The sequence below is a fragment of the Eschrichtius robustus genome, chromosome 10 (genome assembly GCF_028021215.1).
Source record: "Eschrichtius robustus isolate mEscRob2 chromosome 10, mEscRob2.pri, whole genome shotgun sequence".
Lineage (NCBI taxonomy): Eukaryota > Metazoa > Chordata > Mammalia > Artiodactyla > Eschrichtiidae > Eschrichtius > Eschrichtius robustus.
This window is the reverse complement of record NC_090833.1, coordinates 68,030,792-68,053,524: the sequence shown is the minus strand read 5'-3', so window position 1 is coordinate 68,053,524 and position 22,733 is coordinate 68,030,792. Positions and strand designations below refer to the sequence as shown.

General features: G+C 38.3%; 1 protein-coding gene across 3 annotated transcripts in view; it reads right to left on the bottom strand.

The window, feature by feature from the left end:
• Positions 1–22,733, bottom strand: part of ADAMTSL1 (ADAMTS like 1) — a 464,565-nt gene that overhangs the window by 373,324 nt on the left and 68,508 nt on the right. The gene's annotated exons all lie outside the window — the stretch shown is intronic.

The following is a 22,733-nucleotide window of genomic DNA, read 5'->3' as shown; positions in this document are numbered from 1 at the left end:
ACGAATGGATAAAGAAGATGTGGTACATATATACAATGGAATATTACTCGGCCATAAAAGGGAACGAAATGGGGTCATTTGTAGAGATGTGGATGGACCTAGAGACTGTCATACAGAATGAAGCAAGTCAGAAAGAGAAAAACAAATATCGTATATTAATGCATATATGTGGAATCTAGAAAAATGGTACAGATGAACCGGTTTGCAAGGCAGAAATAGAGACACAGATGTAGAGAACAAATGTATGGGCACCAAGGGGGGAAAGTGGGGTGGTGGGATGAATTAGGATTGACATATATACACTACTATGTATAAAATATGTAAACATATGTACATATGTATACTACTATGTATAAAATAGATAACTAATGAGAACGTACTGTATAACACAGGGAACTCTACTCAGTGCCCTGTGGTAACCTAAATGGGAAGGAAATCCAGAAAAGAGGGGATACATGTATACATATAGCTGATTCAGTTCTCTGTACATCAGAAACTAACACAACATTGTAAAGCAACTACACCCCAATAAATAAAATAAAATAAAATGGTCTTGGTTAGTACTGATCACCACCCCATTCCAATATCATCATCCTCAAAAGCAAATGTAAATTCTCCCAGAAAGTACACTTGTAAATCCAGGCTACAAGAAACTCTCTCTTAAATGCCAACAATCATGAAAGCACATAGAAATATCACAACATATATGAGGAAACAAGGTAACATGAGACAATAGAAACAAGAAAATCAAACTGACAGAAAGTTTCTATAGTTAAATTATTAGACACAGGATACAAAATAAGAAAATACAATGTACTTAAGAAAAAATTTTAAAAAGAATGGTGAATGTATAACCAAAGAAAAGTGTAATCAGATATACTTTAAAAAGAAACAAATAGAACTTAAGTAAATGACAAATATAAATGACATTAGAAATTCGATATGTGGAATAAAAAGCATATTAGTCACAGCAGGGGAGACAAACTGTTAAATGGAAGAAAGAGTTGAACAAATTATACAAAATCCAGGACAGAGAGACAAAGATACAGAAAATATGAACAACAGAATAAGAAATATGGATTATATAGAGCAAATCATTTCCTGAGAATTTTCCAGAAATAATTAAAAATAAAAATCTCCAGGGTTAGAGGCCAAATGAAAATCAAACAGGATAAATAAGTGATCTGCTCCTATACAAACTATAGCTAACTGAAGAACGCCAATAATAAGGATAAACTCATAAAAGAAGTAAGAGAGAAAAGACAAAGGAAGAAGAATTAGAATGACAGCTGACTTCTCAACAGCTACAGTGGAAATTAGAAGTCAGTGGACAATTATCTTCGTGTTGAGAGAAGATAACTGTCAACCTAGAATTATTTTCACAGCAAAAATAAATTTTAAGAGAAATAAATACAGATATTTTACATAAACAAACACAGAAAACAACTAAGAGAACTTATTTTCACAGAGCCCTCACCAAAATACCTCCTAAAGGATATACTCCAGATAGAAAAAAATAGAGCCTTGAAGAAGATCTGTGATTTAAGAAAAAATATGGATCAAAGAACATGGAATATTTTCAAGTATACCTAAATAAACAATGACTATATAAAGTAATCTGATAAGATAATAAAGATGAGCTGACTATATAAAGCATTGATTATATAAAATATTAAATCTGTGAGGTTAATAAAAATAGAGCTAAAACACATGACAACAAAAGCTCATAAGTCTGAAGGAGGGAAATCAGAGTTAAAATGTTCTGAAAGATTTAAATTGTTTGATAGGCAGGTATAGATGCTACTTAACTTTGGTCTTCAAGTATGCACGTTAAAATTTGGAGTATCCACTAAAAGAATAGAAATTGATGTATAACTTTAAAACCAGCAAAGGGAAAGAGTAATAAGAAAAAAAGAGTCTCAATAGTTCAAACAAGGCAAGAAAGATTAAAAAACCACTGGAAAAACAGGACAAATAGAGATCACAATATAAGATGGTAGAAATAAATCCATATTACCAGTAAACACAGTGAATGCAAATAGATAAAATAAAGCAAAAACCATCAGATTGCAATTAAAAATTTGTTTACATTAGATCCTCATAAACTTAAAGATAGAGAAAGGTTGAAAGTAAAAGAACAGAAAAAGATGTATGAGACAAATCTAACCAAATGAAAGGTGGATTGGCTATATTAATATCAGATAAAACAGATTTAAAACCAAAAGCATTACTACTGATAGAGATGATCACTACATTATGAATAAAGGTTACATTCCCCAGGAAGATAAAACTATTTTAAAATATTTATCTATCTAATAAGACAGGTTTGAATTATTCCAAACAGACTACAAGGTGAAATTGGCCAATTAACCAATCAAGTATAATAGTTTTAAAATCCTTCTCTCAAGCAGGTTAAAAAAAAAAATTCATTGAAGATGTAGGAGATTTGGAAAACACATTCAAAATGCTTGACATAAATAGAAGCTTACACCCTCAGATCAAGGAATACATGTTCTCTCCAAAAACACATGGATATTAGGTCATAAAACAAGTCTCAACAAACTTCAAAGAAACAGAATGCAAAGATCATTTTTAAAAACTCACAATGTAATTGTTAGAGATTAATAAAGAAAGATAAGTTTTCAACTGCCATATATTTACAAGTTAATAAACAGGCTTGTAAATAATTTATGACTTGAAGGGACCATAATGGAAATTGAAAAATACCTAGAACTGAATGATAATGAAAAATCTCCTTATCACACCATGGGAAGCAACCAAAGCAGTATTTAGCTGAACATTTACATGTGAAAACAAGACAGGCTGAAACTTAATACACTAAGCATCAAACCTAAGGAATTAGAAATAGTACAATAAAATAAGTCCAAAGAAAGTAGATGAAAGAAAATAATACAAAGACCAATGAAACAGAAAAAACAAAACCATAGACTCAACAAAGCCCAAGGGTGGTTACTTGAAAAGACTAAAAAAATAAACTTCTGACAAACTTTATTCAATGATAAAATTAAGAAAAAAGAAATCCCAAACATACACTATAAGTGATGCAAAAGTGGAGACAGCTACGGATTCAGCCAAAGTTAAAAGATAGTTACAGGGCTTCCCTGGTGGTGCAGTGGTTGGGGGTCCGCCTGCCAATTTGGGGGACACGGGTTCGGGCCCTGGTCTGGGAGTATCCCACGTGCCGCGGAGCGACTAGGACCGAGCGCCACAACTGCTGAGCCTGCGCTCTAGAGCCCACGAGCCACAACTACTGAAGCCTGTGTGCCTAGAGCCCATGATCTGCAACAAGAGGGGCCACCGCAATGAGAGGCCCATGCACCGCAGTGAGGGGTGGCCCCCACTTGCTGCAACTGGGGGAAGCCCACGCATGGCAGCGGGGACCGAACGCAGCCAAAAAATAAATAAAATAAAAACAAATAAATTTAAAATATATATATAGTTACAGAAAAAATCTGGCCAACTTTAAGCCAAAAACTTTGAAAACTTAGTCTTAGAAAAAAAATTATTCAAGAGAGAAAGGGAATGATTCAAGAAGAAGCAAAAATAATAACAACAATAAAAGTAAACATGTACATAGAATTGACTATGTATCAGGCACTGTCCTACATTGTTTATGTATATCCACTCCTTTAATCCTCACAATAACCCTATGTGTCCCATTTTACAGATCAGTAAACAGAGGCACAGTGAGGTTAAATGACTTTTACACAGCTAATAGATCAAAGTTGAGATTAAACCTAGATAGTTTGGCTCCAAATTTCATTCTTTTGCCCACCATGCTATGTCTTGTATGCCTTTAAAGAAATTCAATCAGTTAATTAAAAAATCTTCCTACAAAAAAAAAAAAAAAACCTCACTCCTGATCTTATAAGCAAAGTTTACTAAACATGCAAGGAACAGACAACTGTATCTAAAATAAACTCTTTCAAAGACTAGAAAAAGAGAGAACATTCCCAATTCATTCTATCAAAACCAGATAAGGATTGTGTAAGAAAGAAAATTACTCATAAACATAGAGGCAAAAGTCTTAAACAAAATATTAGCAAACCGAAACCAGATGCTATGCAAAAAAGTATACATGACCAAGTTGGGTATATTCCAGAAGTACACCCACAAGATTAGACACAAATTTAAAAGTCATATAATATCAAGCACTGGCCGGGATATGGAACAAAAACGTGTACGATTCTGGTGGGAGTGTGAATTGAAGCAATCACTGTGGAAAACTTTGGCATGCCTTGTGAAGTTTGAACAAGCACTAGCTTGCTTTGTATTTGTTTACTGTCCTTTCTGATTAGTTTTTCTCTAACTTCTATTTAATTGGTAAGATTCTCTTTATTTTCTAGTATTTCTTCTTCTAGTTTTGAAACTAGAGATTATACTTCTATTCTTTTAACGGGTATTTTATTTCTTTTTAGTATACATTTCCACTTAAATTTTCTGAAACTCTAACTTTATTTTGTGTTTCTATCATTTTCCCGAAGGAAGGATTTTAATACATGCTAAACACTGAGATGCTATTAACACACAAACATGAAATAAAAACAAAGCTAACGGTCAACAGTTGGTTTACTGACTGTATTCATTTTCTATTTGCTGCCTTAACAAATTACCATAAACTTAGGTGTTTAAAACACAAATTGATTATCTCACATTTCAGTAAAACAGAAGTCCAGGTACATGGCGGCTCAACTGGGTCCTTGGCTTAGACCTTCTTTCACAAGGTCAAAATCAAGGTGTTGGAAGGGCTAAGTTCCTTTCTAGAGTCTGGAAATGAATCCATTTCCAAGTTCATTTGGGTTGCTGGCCAAATTCTGTTTTATGGGATCGTAGGACAGACACACCTCTTTCCTTGCTGGCTGTCAGCCAGGGGCCATACATACTTCCGGAGGCCTCTCCCTGGTCCTTGGCTGTCACCCCCTCTACCTCAGAGCCAGTAATAAGTAGCACATGAAGTCCTTCTTGTGCTTGGCGTCTGTCTACTTTCTTTTGCCACATCTTTTCTGCCTCCAGCTACAGAAAGTTCTCTGCTTTTAAGGTTTCACATGATTAGAATCAGCCCACATGGATAATCCTGTCTACTTTTACTGTCTTAAGGTCTATAACCTTCATCACATTGGTAAATTCCTTTTCACTACGTAACATAGAACATATTCACAAATTCCAGGGATTAGGGCATGGATATCTTTGGGAGACCATTCTGCCTTCCACACGGACTACAGCTGTCAGGATAGGTTAGCTGATTCTGAAAATACAAATCTTTGGTTTACCAGCACAAAGGTCTATTTTTCACTGGTGCAATCTTAGACTCTCCAGAGCAGCTGTTATCTACAGGGTAACTGAGTGACCCAGGCTGAGAGAGGATGCACAATAGTGCTTCTCAAACTCTAATGTACGGAGGAGTCATCTGGCGATCTTGTTAAAGTGAAGATTCTGATTCTTCAGGCCTGAGATGGAACCTGATTTTCCACTTCTCACACGAGCCCAGCAAATGCTGATGCTGCTGTCCCCAGACAACCCTTTGAGAAGGAGGGTTTCACAACACAGTTTCCTTGGTCAGTACTACAAGGGAAGACAGAGCACGGAAACCATCAAAGTGACCTTAAATCGTTTCATCCTGAAAGCAATATACTCACTTCAACTCACATTTCAGTGGCCAAAGCTACTCATATGGTCATGCCTAGCTTCAAGGGGTTAGAAAAGTTCACTCCTCCCATATGCTCATTAGAAAAAGAAAACCAGGAATATTAGGACAGGGCAGCAATGTAACATGTGTGCACAGACAAGACACACTGTCACACCACTTTGGCCTCATCATTGTTTTCTTCTATGCCTACCCGTTTTAGGGTCCAACTTTTTCTTTCTGAACCACATCCTGTATTAATTATTTTAGTGAAAGTCTGTGGGTGGTAAACTCTCTTGTCGTTGTACACAAGAACATGTTTTGATTTTGCCTACACTCTTGATTGATGAAGGTGAAAGTACCAAATTCTACACTGACAATTATTTTCCAGAACCACTCTGAAGATACTTAGCTCATTACCTTCCAGACTCGTCTGACGGAGAAGCTTCTGCCATTAATCTAATTTCCATTAATCAAATTTTCATTCCTTTGTGGGTCACCTGCTGTTTCTCTGATAGCTTTTAATATTTTTCTCTGCTGTTGACTATGCTATGTTTGGGTGTGTATTCTTATTTTTCCTGCTCAGCACGTTCATTGAAATTCTAGTCTGAGGACTCTTGTCTTTTTTCCTTTCTGGAATAGTCTAAATGTCATTCCCTCCATTCTCTTCTTTGGAAACTCCTTTTACATGCATGTTGGAAGCTTTTATTCACCGTCTGTCTCTCTTAAGGGCTCTTTCATATCATGTTTCTCTGGAATTTTGAGTTGTATTTTGGATAAATTTTTAACTGCTATCTTCAAATTCACTGCTTTTCTCTTTGCAACCAGTCTAGAATTTATCTTATCTCTTGAGATTTTTATTTCAATTACTACATTCCTTTATTGCAAAATTTCTAGCAGTTTTTTTCTTTATCCATCCATATATTTCTTCATTTCTACCTAGTTTTCCTCTCTCATTTACTGTTTACTTTTAATGGTTACTTCTCAATGAGTTTCTTTTAAACACACAGCCAATTCTCATTATTCGTGGTAGTTACGTTCTATAAAGTTGACACAAACACTGAACTGGTGAATTGTGAACCGCTGCTCCTAGGAGAAATACAGTTCCTGTGTGTTACTGGTCACAACACTTTAGTCAACAGAGCAATATGTAGCCTTGCATTATGTGTGTTTCTATTTAAAGACATCTTATTTAAAATACATTGATGATTCATTAACATTGAACTCACAGCCAACAGCACTCTGAAAACGGAATAAAGCTTATCTAACAGACTCTTTTCCTCCATAAGCACTTCCCAGCCTTCTGGAGCTTAGACACACTAGGCAGCACTTCAGCTGGGGTTATTTTAAACAGTGAAATCACCAACAAAAAAGCACAAAGATGGGAAACGCTTGGCGCTAAATAGACTAAATATAAAGGAACACCTGTTTACAGTCCGAGAGCCGAAACAATAAGGCAGCATATCACCTTGTTCCACCTCAGCTGGGAATGTGCTCCTTGGGCAACTCAAAATTTGGGTCCCTCTGTGCATGTCTGCGAATGACTGAGGATAGATGGACTTCAGAAAACTGGTGAATTCACAATGACTGGAACCCACAAATAATGAGGATCGAGTGTACCCATTTTAAAGTTTTTGTCAAACTGTTTCAGATACTTTTATCTGGAGTGAATTTTAATTTTGCTGGCATTCTTGGTACTGTATTTCTTGCACGTGCTTTGGAATTTTTCTTTGTAGGCTCATTTTTAATGGAACGATTTGGCTTTTCTTTTTTTCCTCTCCAGCCTTATCTCTTGTAATAGTTTTGTGATTATCTCCACGTGGTTCACACAGCCCCCAGTTCAGAATCTCAATACTTGGATTTTGGGTTTTAATCCGTAATGAGGAAATTGCAAGTCCATCACAGAGCTAAAGTATAGTTAGGTAGGTGCAGTCCGTGATGTCCAAGGGTCTCTTATCAACGTCCACCAGCCTTTCTAGACTCACAGTTTCAGATAAGGCACTCATCCCAAGCAATAGGTCATGATACTTTTAAAAAATATTCTTTTTTTTTTTTTTTAAAATAGATTTGCATTGTTTTGTTTGTTTGTTTTTATAAATTTATTTATTTATTTTTTTTAGCTGTGTTGGGTCCTCGCCTCCGTGCGAGGGCCCTCCCCAGCCGCGGCGAGCGGGGGCCACTCCCCACCGCGGTGCGCGGGCCTCTCACCGCCGCGGCCTCCCCCGCCGCGGAGCACAGGCTCCAGACGCGCAGGCCCAGCAGCCGTGGCCCACGGGCTCAGGCGCTCCACGGCACGCGGGACCCTCCCAGACCAGGGCCCGAACCCGTGTCCCCCGCATTAGCAGGCAGACTCCCAACCACTGCACCACCAGGGAAGCCCTAAAAAATATTCTTTAATTCTCTCCACAGACATGCCCTCCAAACTCCTGACACAGAGTTCTCTACCTGGCTTTGGTGCCCCTTACTCTATAAAATAAGTTTAGTCCCTGTTATCCCACAGGAGTTGAACTACTGCTAATCTTTGCTGACTTCCAGTCACGGAGCCAAAAAGCCTTTGATATCAGCCCTGTTCACCATCTTGCATTTTTGCTTCATTTTTGGTCCATGGACATTTTGATCTTGTTTTTGAACCTGGCTATGTCATTGTTTTATCACTTTATATTTTATCTGACATTGCTGCTTGTTTGGAAATGGAAGGAATAACAGATTGATTAGAAGCCCACTTAGCTCTTTCCTTATACTTTGCGTTTTACAACTTACCTTATTCTACATTGGATTAGAAATATCTGCATTTGTGTCTTTTTGGTCTTCCTGTCTCCAATTTCAACACATTTGAAAATAGAAACTGTCTCATATAAATCTTTTCATCTTCATTTGCTCCCAGCACAATGCCTTGCACACAGTCAAGAAATATTTGTTGAACTAAATTAAGCAGTAGTAGGAAAGAACACATTGGCTTATTATAAGAAACAACCTCTGGCCATCAGCATTGTACAAAGAATACGGAAGATGGAGAATTTTCTTCCCTAGAAATAATCAGGCAGAATCCAGAAGACGTCTTAGGAGGGATGTTATAAAGTAGGAATTTTCATACTCTTTTTTGTTCATTTGTTTGTTGCAGAACTGTTCTTCCCCTCAAAGAATCTTATTCAGGATGCTAATTAATAAAGCAGATAAAACAGAGCTCTTCCAGATGAAATAGGGGTGATGGACTTAGAAACCCGGCTCTTTAGCCTTCATCTCCCAGCAATGATGTCAAGGTGGCTCCACTGAAAGTTGTTAAAAAATTGTTTTACAAATTACAGTCCTATAAAGGATTGAGAGGTTTGTCTGAATTACTTCCAATTATCTATAACAATTCAAAGCAAATAACTCCCAGCAATATTTTAAAGGAGGAAAAAGAAAAATTAAAAAGTTACAAATGTAGTTATACATCATTTTAAAACTGCTCTCTTGGGAGGGAAGGAGATTTTGTAATGAAAGATAGCTTGGGAAAAGGAGGCTGGTACATTATAGGTTATTGGTGTTGAATGAGTTCTGAAACATACTTGCTCTCTGAGATTCAAAGGAAAAGAATCCAAAAGAATGCCTCTTTACTCTGAAATATGGTGATGACCATATTTCACTCAAAACTCTCAACTGGATTTGAAACGCAAACCAAACACACTCTAAGAACCATCTGTAGCCTTCTGTTCACAGTAAGGTGATAAAGGAAGATACAGCCAAACCTGAAAGATAACCCTTGTAAATTTCACAATTTCCTCTGAAAAGGAGGAGAATGGTTAAAATGCAAAGAAAAACATATGAAGGAGAAGATTCCTAGAAGGACAATAGCGTACAAAAGCGAGTTATCTAATGAAATAATGACCCTCGCTCATTGGACTCGGCACAAAGGTCTCTGAGTGATCTCTGGGAGGGAAAAACACATAGGAGTTTATCTTGCTTGAGTTTCAGCCCATCTTGGTGTGAATCGGAAGATCTGCTGCTGCTTACCGTTTCCAGTCTCATGGAGACCAGGCTGAGCATAGACAAGTATTTGCACGCTTAGCAACCTATGCATGGCAGCTTGTTTAGTTTCATTCCACGAGGCACTCTGCCAGGGGATGAGCCGCAGTAGTAATTTCTTCCTAAGTCACTGTCACATTCCCACTTCAAGCTTCTATCTGGGTCACCAGAGGCCAGCATACATCTTAAGCAATTCAGAAACTGGGACTTGGGAAAGTAGATTTTAAGGAGTTTGACTCAATAAATTTATATCCTCTTGACAGGTAGAGAAGCTCAAAGGGGAGGGAATTTGGTATGTTTTCAACAAGCATTTTTGGGTTTGCCTTTTCTGTTGTACTTAATTTGCACATTGAAAATCCTTAGCAGTTCATATACTTCTAGCCTTGAAGGATGATAATTGCTACAGTAAACTTATTTGACTATCTGTTTTCTTAAAAGGAAAAACATGTTGGAAAAATGTTTGAGCTTTTAAACTCTTTGTATTTCAGTTTTGTTATTTGCTAAATGAGAGTTAGCCTAGATCATCTGTATACCTGATTGTGTTACGGGCTTTGGCATTATTCAAAACACACAGCCCCACTCCTAGCGTGACCTATATAAAGTATCTAGTGTGACCTAGATAAAGTATTTCATCTCTTTAAATGGTCAAGTTTCCTTATCTGTAAGATCAGGGTAATATTCACTTTTCAAGGTGGTGGTGAGAATTAAAAGAATTAGGGAGTGGAAAGTCATTAGCACCATGCCTGGCACATGACAGATACCCAAAATATACTAGTTTCTTTCTAATTCTACCATACTCTAAGTCTATGACTTTGCCAGGATCCCTTTGAAGTGTATGATCAATGTTCTAGTCATTTTCAATAAGGAGGATTTGGCACACAGAGGTTAAAGCTGTTTGCCCGAGGTTGTGGAGTTTGCTGGAAAATGGGGCTCAGAGCAGCTATTCTCAATCTAGTAAGTCCTGACACTCTATAAAATGATGAATTCAGCCTTCAATCCTCTTCATCAGTTGACTGACGAAGGATTTTTCTTTCCTCCCAAAATCTATTAAGCCATTACTGTACCATTAATAATGAGACACACACCTGACAAAAGGTCCAGCTGAACTTTTTCCTCAGAAAGTTTCAATATGGCAATGGATCATGATAATATTGAAGGAAACAAATTCTGGGTTGACCAAGTAGGCCTTCTGTTCATACTAATGGCCTTAGGAAAACAGCTGCTTCACACTGTCTATTGATCCTCATGAAAAGAACATGGCTGCTATATGAGGCCCTTTGATTTCTAGTCAGTCAGCATCACATGTGTGACCTGGAACTCCGTGTGTGACTCTTCAGTTCAGAAAAGCCAGCTCCTATCACTCAGAGGCCATTTACAAGTATTTCCAACACTCCTTCTGACATCTCCATGAGACGATGCTGGCTTAGAAAAAACTAATTATGATCAACTTAGGGGAAAAGACCTCCTATGATCTTTTAAGTACACCAGAAGGATGCCAAGGAGCAGAAGTCAGTCGTCTCAATATATTTCTCTTGATATCTTCCCCACCAAATCTGAAGCTCTTTGTATTACCTTGAGTTATGGAAAAGAGGGAAAGTGTCCTTAGCTGGAGAATTCAGCTGTTCTGGAATAAAGCGTTTAATGCTGTTGGGATGCTGTGAGCGGCTGTTTCACTAGGGCCCTGTGTTCTGTAAGACCATCACTTACTTATCTTTGCCAAAGGAAGGTGGAAGAAGGAACTAAAATTTCTTGAGCGTCTCCCGTGTATTTACATGATTGCACTGATTCCTGGAAAGGAAGACTCGAAAGTGACTATTACTCTTGCTTCCACTTCATGCTTGAGGAAACTGAGGCGATGGGAAATCGAAGAGCTGGCTCAACCACAAAGTGAGTGAGTAGCAGAGCCCCAAGCCTGTGTTCTCTCCATGGAGTCGTGCTTATCTCACAGCACTCCTGGAGCATAAAGGTTGAGGCAACTGTAAACAGCGCTGCAATGAACATTGGGGTGCATGTCTCTTTTGGAATTATGATTTTCTCCAGGTATATGGCCAGGAATGGGATTGCTGGATCATATGGTAGTTCTATTTTTATTTTTTAAGGAACCTCCATACTTTGCTGTACACCTGAAACTAACACAACATTGTAAATCAACTATACTCCAATATAAAATTAAATTAAATTAAAAAAAAAAAGTTGAGGCAGAGGATAAGAAGCTGAGAACACATTAAGGAGAAAGGAAATGTAGAGAGACTTAGGAGGGGTCCAATAAAGACATGTCAGAAAAAGCATTTAAAAAGAAAAGAAATGTGTACAGCAGTCAGGAGAAGGCCTAGGGGAGAAGGAAAGCAGAAGGGCCCAACCCACTGGGGAGGAAAAACCCAAAAAACTTGGCTGGCTGCCTGGCAAAGAGCACGGCAGAGAGATCTATATCCACCAGATCCACCAAAGGAAGGAATCTGTGAATCATTAAAAAAAAATGTTTATTTCTTTATGCCACAAATGATAAAACAGTCAGTCATAAAATATGAGGGTATTTTTTCCCAGAGTAAAATTACTGCAAATATTTTTAACCATTATTCTGAATGCTCAGTGTTTCACTCTTGAGAAAGAAATGGTGTGCTTTGAACCAAAATCAATCTCCAGTTATCCCCATGGCATGCTGTATACTTGCATTTAGAGATGAATTCATTAGCACGACGGCCAAATAAAGCTTAGTTAGCATAGGTTGGAGAGGGTCTCTGTCCTCAGAGAAACAATAAAAGTCATTGATCACTTCTTACTTCCTAAAAGTTATTTTCCTTGGTTATCTAACTTCAGCATAAACAGAACTGGGGCCCAAGTCAGGGAAACATGGATTTTTTGAAAATGTGTTCCGTAAAGAACATCCTTTTGTTTCAGCAAAGGCAATCCTTCTCAATGTTAAAAGGGAAAACACACACACAAACCACAAAGCCCTACAAGTAGTTAAGTCGCATTCTACATTTGTTCTAGCTTTGTGGTAAGCTGGACTCGTTATGGGGGCTATTGATTGGTCCCCTGGGATATGTTTCTGAGAATACACAGCAATTCTAACCAAGTATTTGGCCAAAGAACAGCCAAGCTTTATCGCTGCCAGAGACCTAACTGTCCAGCCTAAGGACGGGGCAGGGTATAGAAAGTCTGTTTTTCTATAGTTCCTCCAAAGGAAGGGGCATTATAATTCTGCAGTTCTGCCAGAGATGAGGTCTGATGTTTTTGTTGTAAAAGACCTGGAACCTGTTACTTAGCAAAATAACCAGGAGAAGTTCCCCATGATACCATACAGTAAGGCTGACTTTCAGAAATTTAAGTGATCGGATTTTCACTTTTTTAAATAGTGCATTCTCCTGGAAAGGGTACTTTGCCATAGAAAGGGGGAAGTTGATTTAAAAAAAAAAAAAAAAAAAAAAAAAGGATTGAAGGAGGGCAGAACCAACATTACTGAGCCAGGCACCAGGCTGAGTGATTTTTAAGCTATTTTCTCATGTAAACCCCCTGTGAGATGGCATTTTTTTCAGTTTCAAAAATAAATATATATCCAATGACTTTTAAAATACTTTAACCCGACCTCATTTTTGAGGTAGTTTAAAATTTATACCAATCACAGAATACACGTTCACTGTAAAAAACCCAAAACTCTACAAAAGTATATAGAATAAAAAAGGAAAATCCCTCTTAAACAGTTCAAATTCTCTCTCTCTGCATCACATACACACATAATCACTGTGATCAGTTTGATGTGTGTCCTTCAAGACTTATGATGTGCCAGGTACATTTCAGTTTAGGGATTTTTTTTAACTGACTGAGATCATGTTAAAGACATTACTCCACAACTTGCTTTATTTCACACTTACTATGTCTTGGAAGAACTTTATTATAGGTTATTACCTAGAGATCTACCCCATTCTTTTTTTTTTTATTGGAGTATAATTGCTTTACAATGTTGTGTTAGTTTCTGCTGTACAATGAAGTGAATCAGCTATATGTATACCTATATCCCCTCCCTCTTGGACCTCCTTCCCACCCCCTCTCCCATCCCAACCATCCAGGTCACCACAGAGCACCGAGCTGAGCTTCCTGTGCTTTATAGCAGGTTCCCACCAGCTATCTATTTTCCAGTACATGGAAACAACCTAAATGTCCAACGACAGATGAATGGATAAAGAAGATGTGGTACCCTATTCTTTTTTTTTTTTTTTTTTTTACCCTATTCTTTTTAATGATGGTATAGTGGTCCCATGGTATGGACATACCACAATGTATTTAATCAGCTCCCACTCCATTTGTTTCCAATTTTTAAACTACCATAAACATCCAATTGACAGACATTCTTGGTACATATATAAGAAGGATATTTTTAAAGGTAGGAAAGCTGAGATTGAAAGAGGTTAATGGATTTTATTTGAAAGCACATAATTACTAAGTAGCAGGACTCAGAAAAGCCCGTGTTCTTTCTGCTCTTCTTTGATGCTTTTAGTTCTCTGCATATATGGGATTAAAAATGGAGAGTGCGTCCTTTGAACCACTCTCCCCTCCCCCTCCCCATACATCCTGATGGCCTCTTAGAGTCTGCTCAGATACAAATGCACGTGGGATCTAAAAACCAGGAGAGCCTGGCCCCCATTCTGTTATGTGAATGGATGTATACGAAGGAACAAATGAAGTCCTAATAAAGTTACTTGGAAAACACACGTCCTACTAGACCTCAAAATGAGAGCACTTTCCTTCTCAGTGAAGATTACAGTATAAGGAAAGTTCCTGCTTTTCAGCTGGATGGATCAGTAAGGAGGGAAGTGCGGGTAGATGTGACAAGAAGCCCATTTCCTGGGTCCACTGCTGGAGAGAGCTGAGTAGTTAGCCTAGGGGAGAACTGCCCAGGAGATCCACAGTGTCCTTGGGAAGCCCCCCTCTAGCAGGTGGTGGGTTTTGAACATTTGTTAAGAAGAAATGAATATCTTTCCCTCAGAATTGCTTTACTACTTAAGACACTTCTACTTGAGGTTAAGAACTCCCTCTACTGCCTTTCATAGATCCTTAGTCTGGGGTTGACTGGCTCTGGGCCTGGGAGAAGAGGCACACACACAAAGGGGTAGTCAGAGCAGCCGGCTTTCTATCAGCCTTCTGGTCCTCTTCCAAGCACTACCTATCAGCCTAAGGGCTAAGAATGCCCCTCACAAAATAACATTTGGGGCTAAGTTCAGATTCTTCAGCACAGATAAATACCTCCTTCCCCACAACATACCTTGTACCGCACCTCATAAAATGACCCGGCAGGGCTTAAACCAAGCAGGGCTACTTCAGGTCTCACCCTTCGCACATACAACTGGGCCCCAATGTCACCTCAGAAGGAATTTCCTGACCACCTCATATAGTGCAGCCTCCCTCCGTCACTCTCATTACTCTGCTTTATTTCCTTCATTGTCTTTCAGTATCTGAAACTGTCACACTTTTCTTTATTTACTTGTTAATCATATGCTTTCTCCCACTAGAGTATAAGCTTCATGAGAACAGAGGCCTTCTCTTTCTCTGTCACTATTATACCCCAGGGCCTAGAAAAAGTGTCTGGTACATAGTAGGTCACGGTAGAAATTGCTGAATGAATTCCATTCCCATTTTCCATAACACTTTCTCATTGGAACCCATTATCTTGAAAGGCTCAGCTCAAGTGTCACTCAATTTAGGATGTCATTCACTCATTCACTATATGTGTTGAATGCCTACCGTGTGATAGAGGTTGCCAAACCTCACCTGTTCACCGTCCTTTTAATGTCTCAGTAATCTATTTTATGGTACCTTTAGGCCAAGCGGAATACCTTTGGTTCCATTCATTAAGTAGTTAGGTCCAAACAACTTAATAGGTATTTGTGTCCTAACAACTTAGTGACCATTGGAAAAACAATACACGTGACTTGAAAGAAAAATAATATTTTATTTCAATCATAAGTAACCACGTTTTCTTACTGATGGGATGTATTTACCCGTTGTGTACTGCACAACTTCTCAAAGTCTCAAATCAGATTGGAAAATGCCACCCTCATTTCCTGTCCCATGTTGATTTTCTGAAAGGACTTGTTTTTTATCAAAGCAAATGCCAACTTTCCAAAGATAAGACATCATATAAAAAAATACAACCTGATGTGGTAGTTTGTACAGTGCCCATCAGATGTCAAGTACTGCTGTGTTTCCCTTGAGTATTTAAAACATCCCCCTGCAGCCCTGGGGCCTTGCTGCGCTTCCTGCACACAGTTTCAGAAGCATGGTGTTTACACTTCATGCTAGGCAATGGGTGTACAGCAGTGAGAGAATCAGGCGTGGTCCTTCTGTGACCTCTTAGCATGTTGTGTTTACCTCCACGCTGATAGTATTTATCATACATTAATTCATTATGTGTTTGTGTATTTGTTTTTCCTGCTAGACTCTGGACTTCCCTGAGGACAAATAGCCCGTCTTTTTATAGATAGCAGCAACTCCTAACATCCCTAATGCAGAATAGGAGTTGGGCGCTCTATAAGTGTTGGTTAAATAAATGGACAAGTAAACAAGAGAATGAATAAGTGAACAAGTGAACAAATGAATGGCCCTGACACACAGCACAATGTCTTATTTTCAGAATAAGGACTTGATTATGAGAAAGTGATCCTTCTTCCTATCTTAGACATGCCTCTTGGCTGGAAAATGGCCCAACATGCAGGCTCACTGACTCCTGAAGTTGTTGTTATTTACTACAGCATCTGTCTACACTCTAGGGGTATTTCACGGGTCTGAATGTTATTCCAGAAATTTAAAAGAAAATTCTGGCCAAGAAAGTCCTGTAGCAGAATGTTCTTTCCTTCCATGAGTTACTATTTGACTCTTGACATAAAGCATCAAATGTGCCCTGATTTTATGCCGTACAAAGACCTGATGAGAAAAATGAACATGGGGTCAAATGGAAATTGACCTTAGATTGACCATTAATAAACATGTGAGGGACTTTAGGAAAGCCATGAAACTTTACAACCTCAGTGATGAGAATCACTGGTTAAGATGGATGATCAAGGTCTACAGCAAAGACAGGAAACTTTGCTTCTACTGTCCACGTGGTGTCACTTCGATCTGACTCTACTTTATTGGTGGCTGTAAATCTGTTCACTGCAGTACTGCCAGTCACTAAACCAACATAGATATCTTCATGGGTCTGCATTTAGATCCAAATCTGCTAGAGCCCAGACATAAAATTTTTGAAGACTTACAGAATTTTAGAGCTGGAAGGGATCTTTGAAATCATTTAGTTCAACCCCCTCATTGTTTAGGTGTAGAAACTGAGGCCCCCAAAAGTTATAAACTTGCCTAGGATCATTCTGTCCTCTCTGGTCATTATAGCTGCTGCCTTTGTCTCTTGTCAGAATGCTGCACGTAAGGCATTCCATAGCAACGATGCTGGAGACCATAAAAGTGGATTGTATCAAGTGGCTTAGGAAAAGGCATTCTCCCTCTAAAACATAGCTCACATCTTCCCACCAGTGCCTACCTAGTCTAAGCATCCATTAGTGCTCATGAAAACTACTGGAATCGCCTCCTAACTGGCATTTCTGCTTCCACTCTCTTCTTTGCCATCTATCTCTAGAGTGATCCTGCAGCCAAACCTATTTTTTAAAATCGTAAGTCCAACTCTATTTTCCCCTCCTTAAAATTCTCAGTAGTTCCCCTTTGGGCTTAAACTGTAACACTTTATGACATCTAGCACGATCTAGCTTCTGTCTACCTGCACTTTTATTTTTTCTTATCTTCTAATACTCTTCCCCTTGCACACTAGTCTTTATACTGGGCTTTCTTCTTTCTTTGAACACACCACGTTCCTTCACTCTTCAGAGCCTCTGCACTAGCTGTTCCTTCTCTCTGATTCACTCTTCCTTTGATGTTCCCAAAGCTCATTTCTGCCTGTCATTCAAGTGTCACTCCCCAAGGGGACTTCCCCAACCTTCCAATTTGAAGTTGCCACTGATCACTTAATTCTCTGCAGAGCACTGATCGCTACCTGATATTGTTTCCTTTAAGTAACTTGTCTGTCTACTGGTTTGTAATCTGGTTTCCTCCATTAGAATGAAAGCTTCAGGAGAACTAGGTTTTGGTCTTATTCATCAGTATACCCCAGTCCTGAGAACAATTCTTGTGCTTAATTATTCTTGGAATGAATGATGTTTTGTCTCCATGTGCTAAAAACGCTTTTAGTTGTTTCAACCATTCCTCAGAAGACAGAAATCCCTGCCCACTCACCTCACCCCCACTTCTGATTGCTCCCTGAGAGTTTTAGAAGAGATATGGAAATGTGGTTTCCCAACTGTAATCTTGCAAATGTATTTTTTTTTGAAGAACAGTAAAGTGTTGCAAAATACTGTGATAAAATCTTAATGAAGAACATGAGAGCGCCATCAGCTACCACAGGCATCTTAGCCTAATAGGATGCTAATTGTGGTCGCTGTCTCCTAAATCTCAACTCTAGCGAAGATTAAGGACAGTGACGAAGAAACAGTTTGTAAGAAACACAGCATTTCTCTAAACACATTGGAAGTCAATTTTAAATGCCTAATTAAGATCAAGGGGTTCAGATTTGAGCCTATTTGAATAAACAGGAAGATGCGACCTAAGGAGACCTTTGTGAGGGGCCCCAGGGAAGGTCTGAGACGTAGTGAGCCACTCGACTGGTTTGCCAGGTTCACACCTACTGTTTCTCCCAATGGTATCCTTAGCTTTTTCTTTCAGAAAGAGAGAGCCTTGCCACATTCCTAAAAAAGAGAAGGGACAGTCCAATGGGAAAGGTTGGATGAACTATGTCCTTATGAATGAAAATAGCCTACTTGGACCAGCTAGAAATGATGTAAGAAAGTACCATGACTCCGAGAACCATGCGAACATCATGGGAACTTTAACTTTCTTATACTGATACACTCTGTATATAGAGTGATTAACAATAAAACCTTAAAAGGACATGAGCTGATATTTCAGTCAAGCCAGAAAAATTGGGAATCTAAGAAGATGTTTTCTCCCCCTCTTGTTTTGGGGAACAAGAACCTAAAGAAATGTTGTGTGTAGCAAGTACAAAGAATAGAAATAGACGGTGAATCTCTGGAGGAGAAGTGGTCCAGAAGAGCCGTAGGAAGCTGTCCAGGGATTAAGGAGTGACGCTGGAGGCTTATCTAACAAGAGGCCCTCAAGTTTTTCCAAAACAAGCATCTAAAAGGGGAGTATTTAAATGAATTGTTCAGAATTTCTTAGTTTGAAAAATTGGAGTGTGATTATGAAAAGATTCTTTCTTATGAAATTTTTCGTTTTTTGGCAATGTTGCTTCTGTCGTAGCCAAAAGCCAGAAAAAGAGCATCGAATTACTTGAAGACTCTAGGTTCTCATAAAAAATTCAGTGTCAGTTTGATTCTACAAGCTGTAAAGAGTTGGCTGGTGCTATGGGTTTTAAGTAATGTTAGGTCAGTCTTAGCCTGCATCTGTCCATGGAAACACTCATAATGATAGCATGGAAGTTGGGGGCTGTCTCTGAAGAGCTTTAAGGAAAGAGCAGGCAGACATCTGCTCATGATGCTTTAGGCATTCATCTACTTAGGATAGTTTGGACCCATTCTACTATCCTAAAGGCTAGAAAGAAAAGGAATGGAAGTTAAAGAGATTCTTTAATAACATCATGTGTTTTTTTCATATTTCATGGTTCATTTAATTAAAAATTTTTTTTGCAGTTTTTTTTTTGTGGTTTTGGTTTTTTTAAAAAATTGGAGTATAGTTGATTTACAATGCTGTGTTAGTTTCAGGTGTACAGCAAAGATATATATATATATATATATATATATATATATATATATATATATATTTTTTTTTTTTTTTTTTTTTTTTTTTCATATTCTTTTCCCTTATAGGTTATTACGAAGTCTTGAGTAGAGTTCCCTGTGCTATACAGTAGGTCCTTGTTGGTTATCTATTTTGTATATAGTAGTGTGTATATGTGAATCCCAAATTCCTAATTTATCCCTCCCCTGCCTCCTTTCCCCTTTGGTAACCATAAGTTTGTTTTTTATGTCATGTGTTTTTAAAACCATGATATTTATATATCACTACAATAAAAGGGATCATAAAGAAAACCAATGAGCTATAGTATATTTACATCAAATTTTTTTCTTACTATTACTACAACAAACTGTCGATACCGTTTTTTAAAAATATAAAAAGAAGCACTACAGCTATTTGATCTTTTTAATCAATCAACAGTTGAGTGAGGTGTGTGTGTGTGGTGAAGAAGACAATGCTATGGGTTGTGTTATGTGGCACCCAGTGTCCTATATGGAAACAGAGAAACAAACTAGGCAAAATTTTCCATTGAACAATTACTTCCACTCCCAATTATCAAGGCTTCTAGTTCCTTATGCTCTCCCTTGTCAGGCATTTAAAAATATATACTGTTCATTCATTTTAGTCTTTCTCATCTCATCTGTATTCTGGCCAGGGGTCACCTCCACTGTCCATTTTCTTTTTAAATTTTTTATTGTAGTTGATTTACAATGTTGTGTTAATTTCAGGTGTACAGCAAAGTGAATCAGTTATAGATATACATATATCCACTCTTGTTTAGATTCTTTTCCCATATAGGTTATTACAGAACGTTGAGTAGATTTCCCTGTGCTATACAGTAGGTCCTTATTAGTTATCTATTTTATTTATAGTAGTGTGTATATATTAATCCTGATCTCCTAATTTATCCCTCCACCCCCTTTTCGCCTTTGGTAACCATAAGTTTGTTTTCTACATCTGTGACTCTATTTCTGTTTTGTAAATAAGTTAATTTGTACCATTTGGATAAAGAAGATGTGGTACATGTACACAATGGAATATTACTCAGCCCTAAAAAAGAATGAAATAATGTCATTTGCAGCAACATGGATGGACCTAGAGATTAAGTGAAGTAAGTCAGACAGAGAAAGACAAATATTATATGATATTGCTTATATGTGGAATCCACTCTCTATTTTTTTTGTGTGCATCTCAGTATTGCCAGACTAAGTCCTAACACCCTCCTGACCACATACTCTGTAAGGGCAAGTTCTATAATCTCAGTCGAACCCTCTCTGCTACTACTAACAGTTCTTTTATTTTGCTTTGCTGGCTTCCACGCAATTTCCCCAGTGGCTATGCTAGGCCTTCATGCTTACTGTCCCAAGTCCAACTTCCCTCCTTCCCTTTCTGAAGAGGACTTAGAAGACTTCTCTATAGAGAACCTTAAGCTTGTTCATCACGAGTAGCCTTCAACTTGTCTCATCTTCAAAAGCTTTCTATATCCTCATCTCTTCTTTCTCGATCTGTGTCTGTTTTTTTAAGAATAGAGTGTATGTCTTTTTCCTTTATCAAGAGTCCTTCTCTTCTTGTCACCCAATGTCTGCTTTGGGACCTGTGGCATCAGGTATAACCTCACCTGCACATATCATCAATCTCTCCCTCCAGATCAACTCATCTCTTAAGGGGTCTCTTATTTAAACAAACAAACAAAACAACACGCCCTCCCACCCTTCTGTGACTCTACAAATGATGAAGTGTTTCTGTTAACACTTTATAAGAATAACTTAGACCTATTGATTCCATTTCCTCATTAATACGCTATACCCACTGCCATCTTGATTCTATTCCTAATACACTAGAGAAACTGCTCCCCCACTGGCCTTTTTTTTTTCAGACTTCGACCTTCCGGCAACATTTATCCTACAGAACGTCTTCAAGAATTCTCTCTTATTTCTTCTGCTACCTCTTTCATGATGCTTTTTATGGCTTATCTCTTACTATGTCCTCTTTCTTCCTGAGTACAGACATGCACCAAAGTTCCGAGGTTCCCTTCTCTCATTATTCTATTTGCTCTACCTACAAAAACTACTGCCAAATCTTTAAATTCTGTATTTCTTGCTTTGTGCTTCTGTCTCTTGAGCCCCGATCTCTTTCCTCAGATCAGATCCCCCCTTAACCTAGTTGAATATAATACCTACAAGTCCAGCTCGCATATCAAACTCAACAGTGTCCCTAAATCAAATTTACTGTTTTCCTCTCCGAAACCTCCTCTCAATATTCGTACTTCTGATAATGACATTCACTGTTCTTCCAGAAGATGGGTACTCATTTTGTATTCAACAAATATCTACCTCATGCTTAATATATGTAAGTCAGCAGTTCTAGGCACTGGGGACGAAGGAGTGGACAAGGTGAATGAGGCTCTATGCTCATGGAGTTTACATTCGAGAGTGGGAAAGCAGAACAGCAACAAGTAATCAAATAAGATAAATTCTGGTAGAGATAAGTCCTTTAAAAAAAAAAAAGTAAAATGTGGTTGATTGACTATTGTGAGGAATGGGACCAGGCAGTGGGACCACCATATTAGATAAGGTGGTCAAGGAAACCTCTTTGAGGAAATGGTATCTGAGCTGAGATCGGAATAAGGAAGATGCCCATCATGCAAATATCAAAGAAAGAGCTTTTCCAACAGAGGGATCAGGAAGTGCTAGAGCTCTAAACATGCATATGCCTCTGTTTCCTTTATTCCCATTTCAACTCATCACTCTCATTTAAATCACTTGTTAAGTTGTGCAGAGTGACCTTAATTTTGATCTCTCCTATATCTACTTCCTCCTGGTTTCAGCCCTCATTACTTCTTGCTCCCCACCTGTTTCCTGTTCCAGTGCATCCCTCATATCACCACAGAATTAAACTTCCTAAAGTGGAACTCTACAATATCCTTCTCTCGCTCCACAATCTCTGGTGACCCTCCATTATTCACTGAACTAATATAAACTCAAGAAGCTTAACATTCAAATCTGCTCATGATGTAACCTCAATATATCTTCCAAGTCTTCTCTTCCGTACCACTAAGCACAATCCTACCCAAATTCATGTTCAGAAAACACCTTCAACATTCTTGTCTTCGAAGTTGCCCATTATGTCTCCTCCATTTGGACTGGTTGTCATCCGCTCCCACCCAATCTGAGCCAGTCACAGCGCTCCTAGCCTTCTTAGCCCTACCTCAAATCACCTCCTCCTTGAAGGCCCT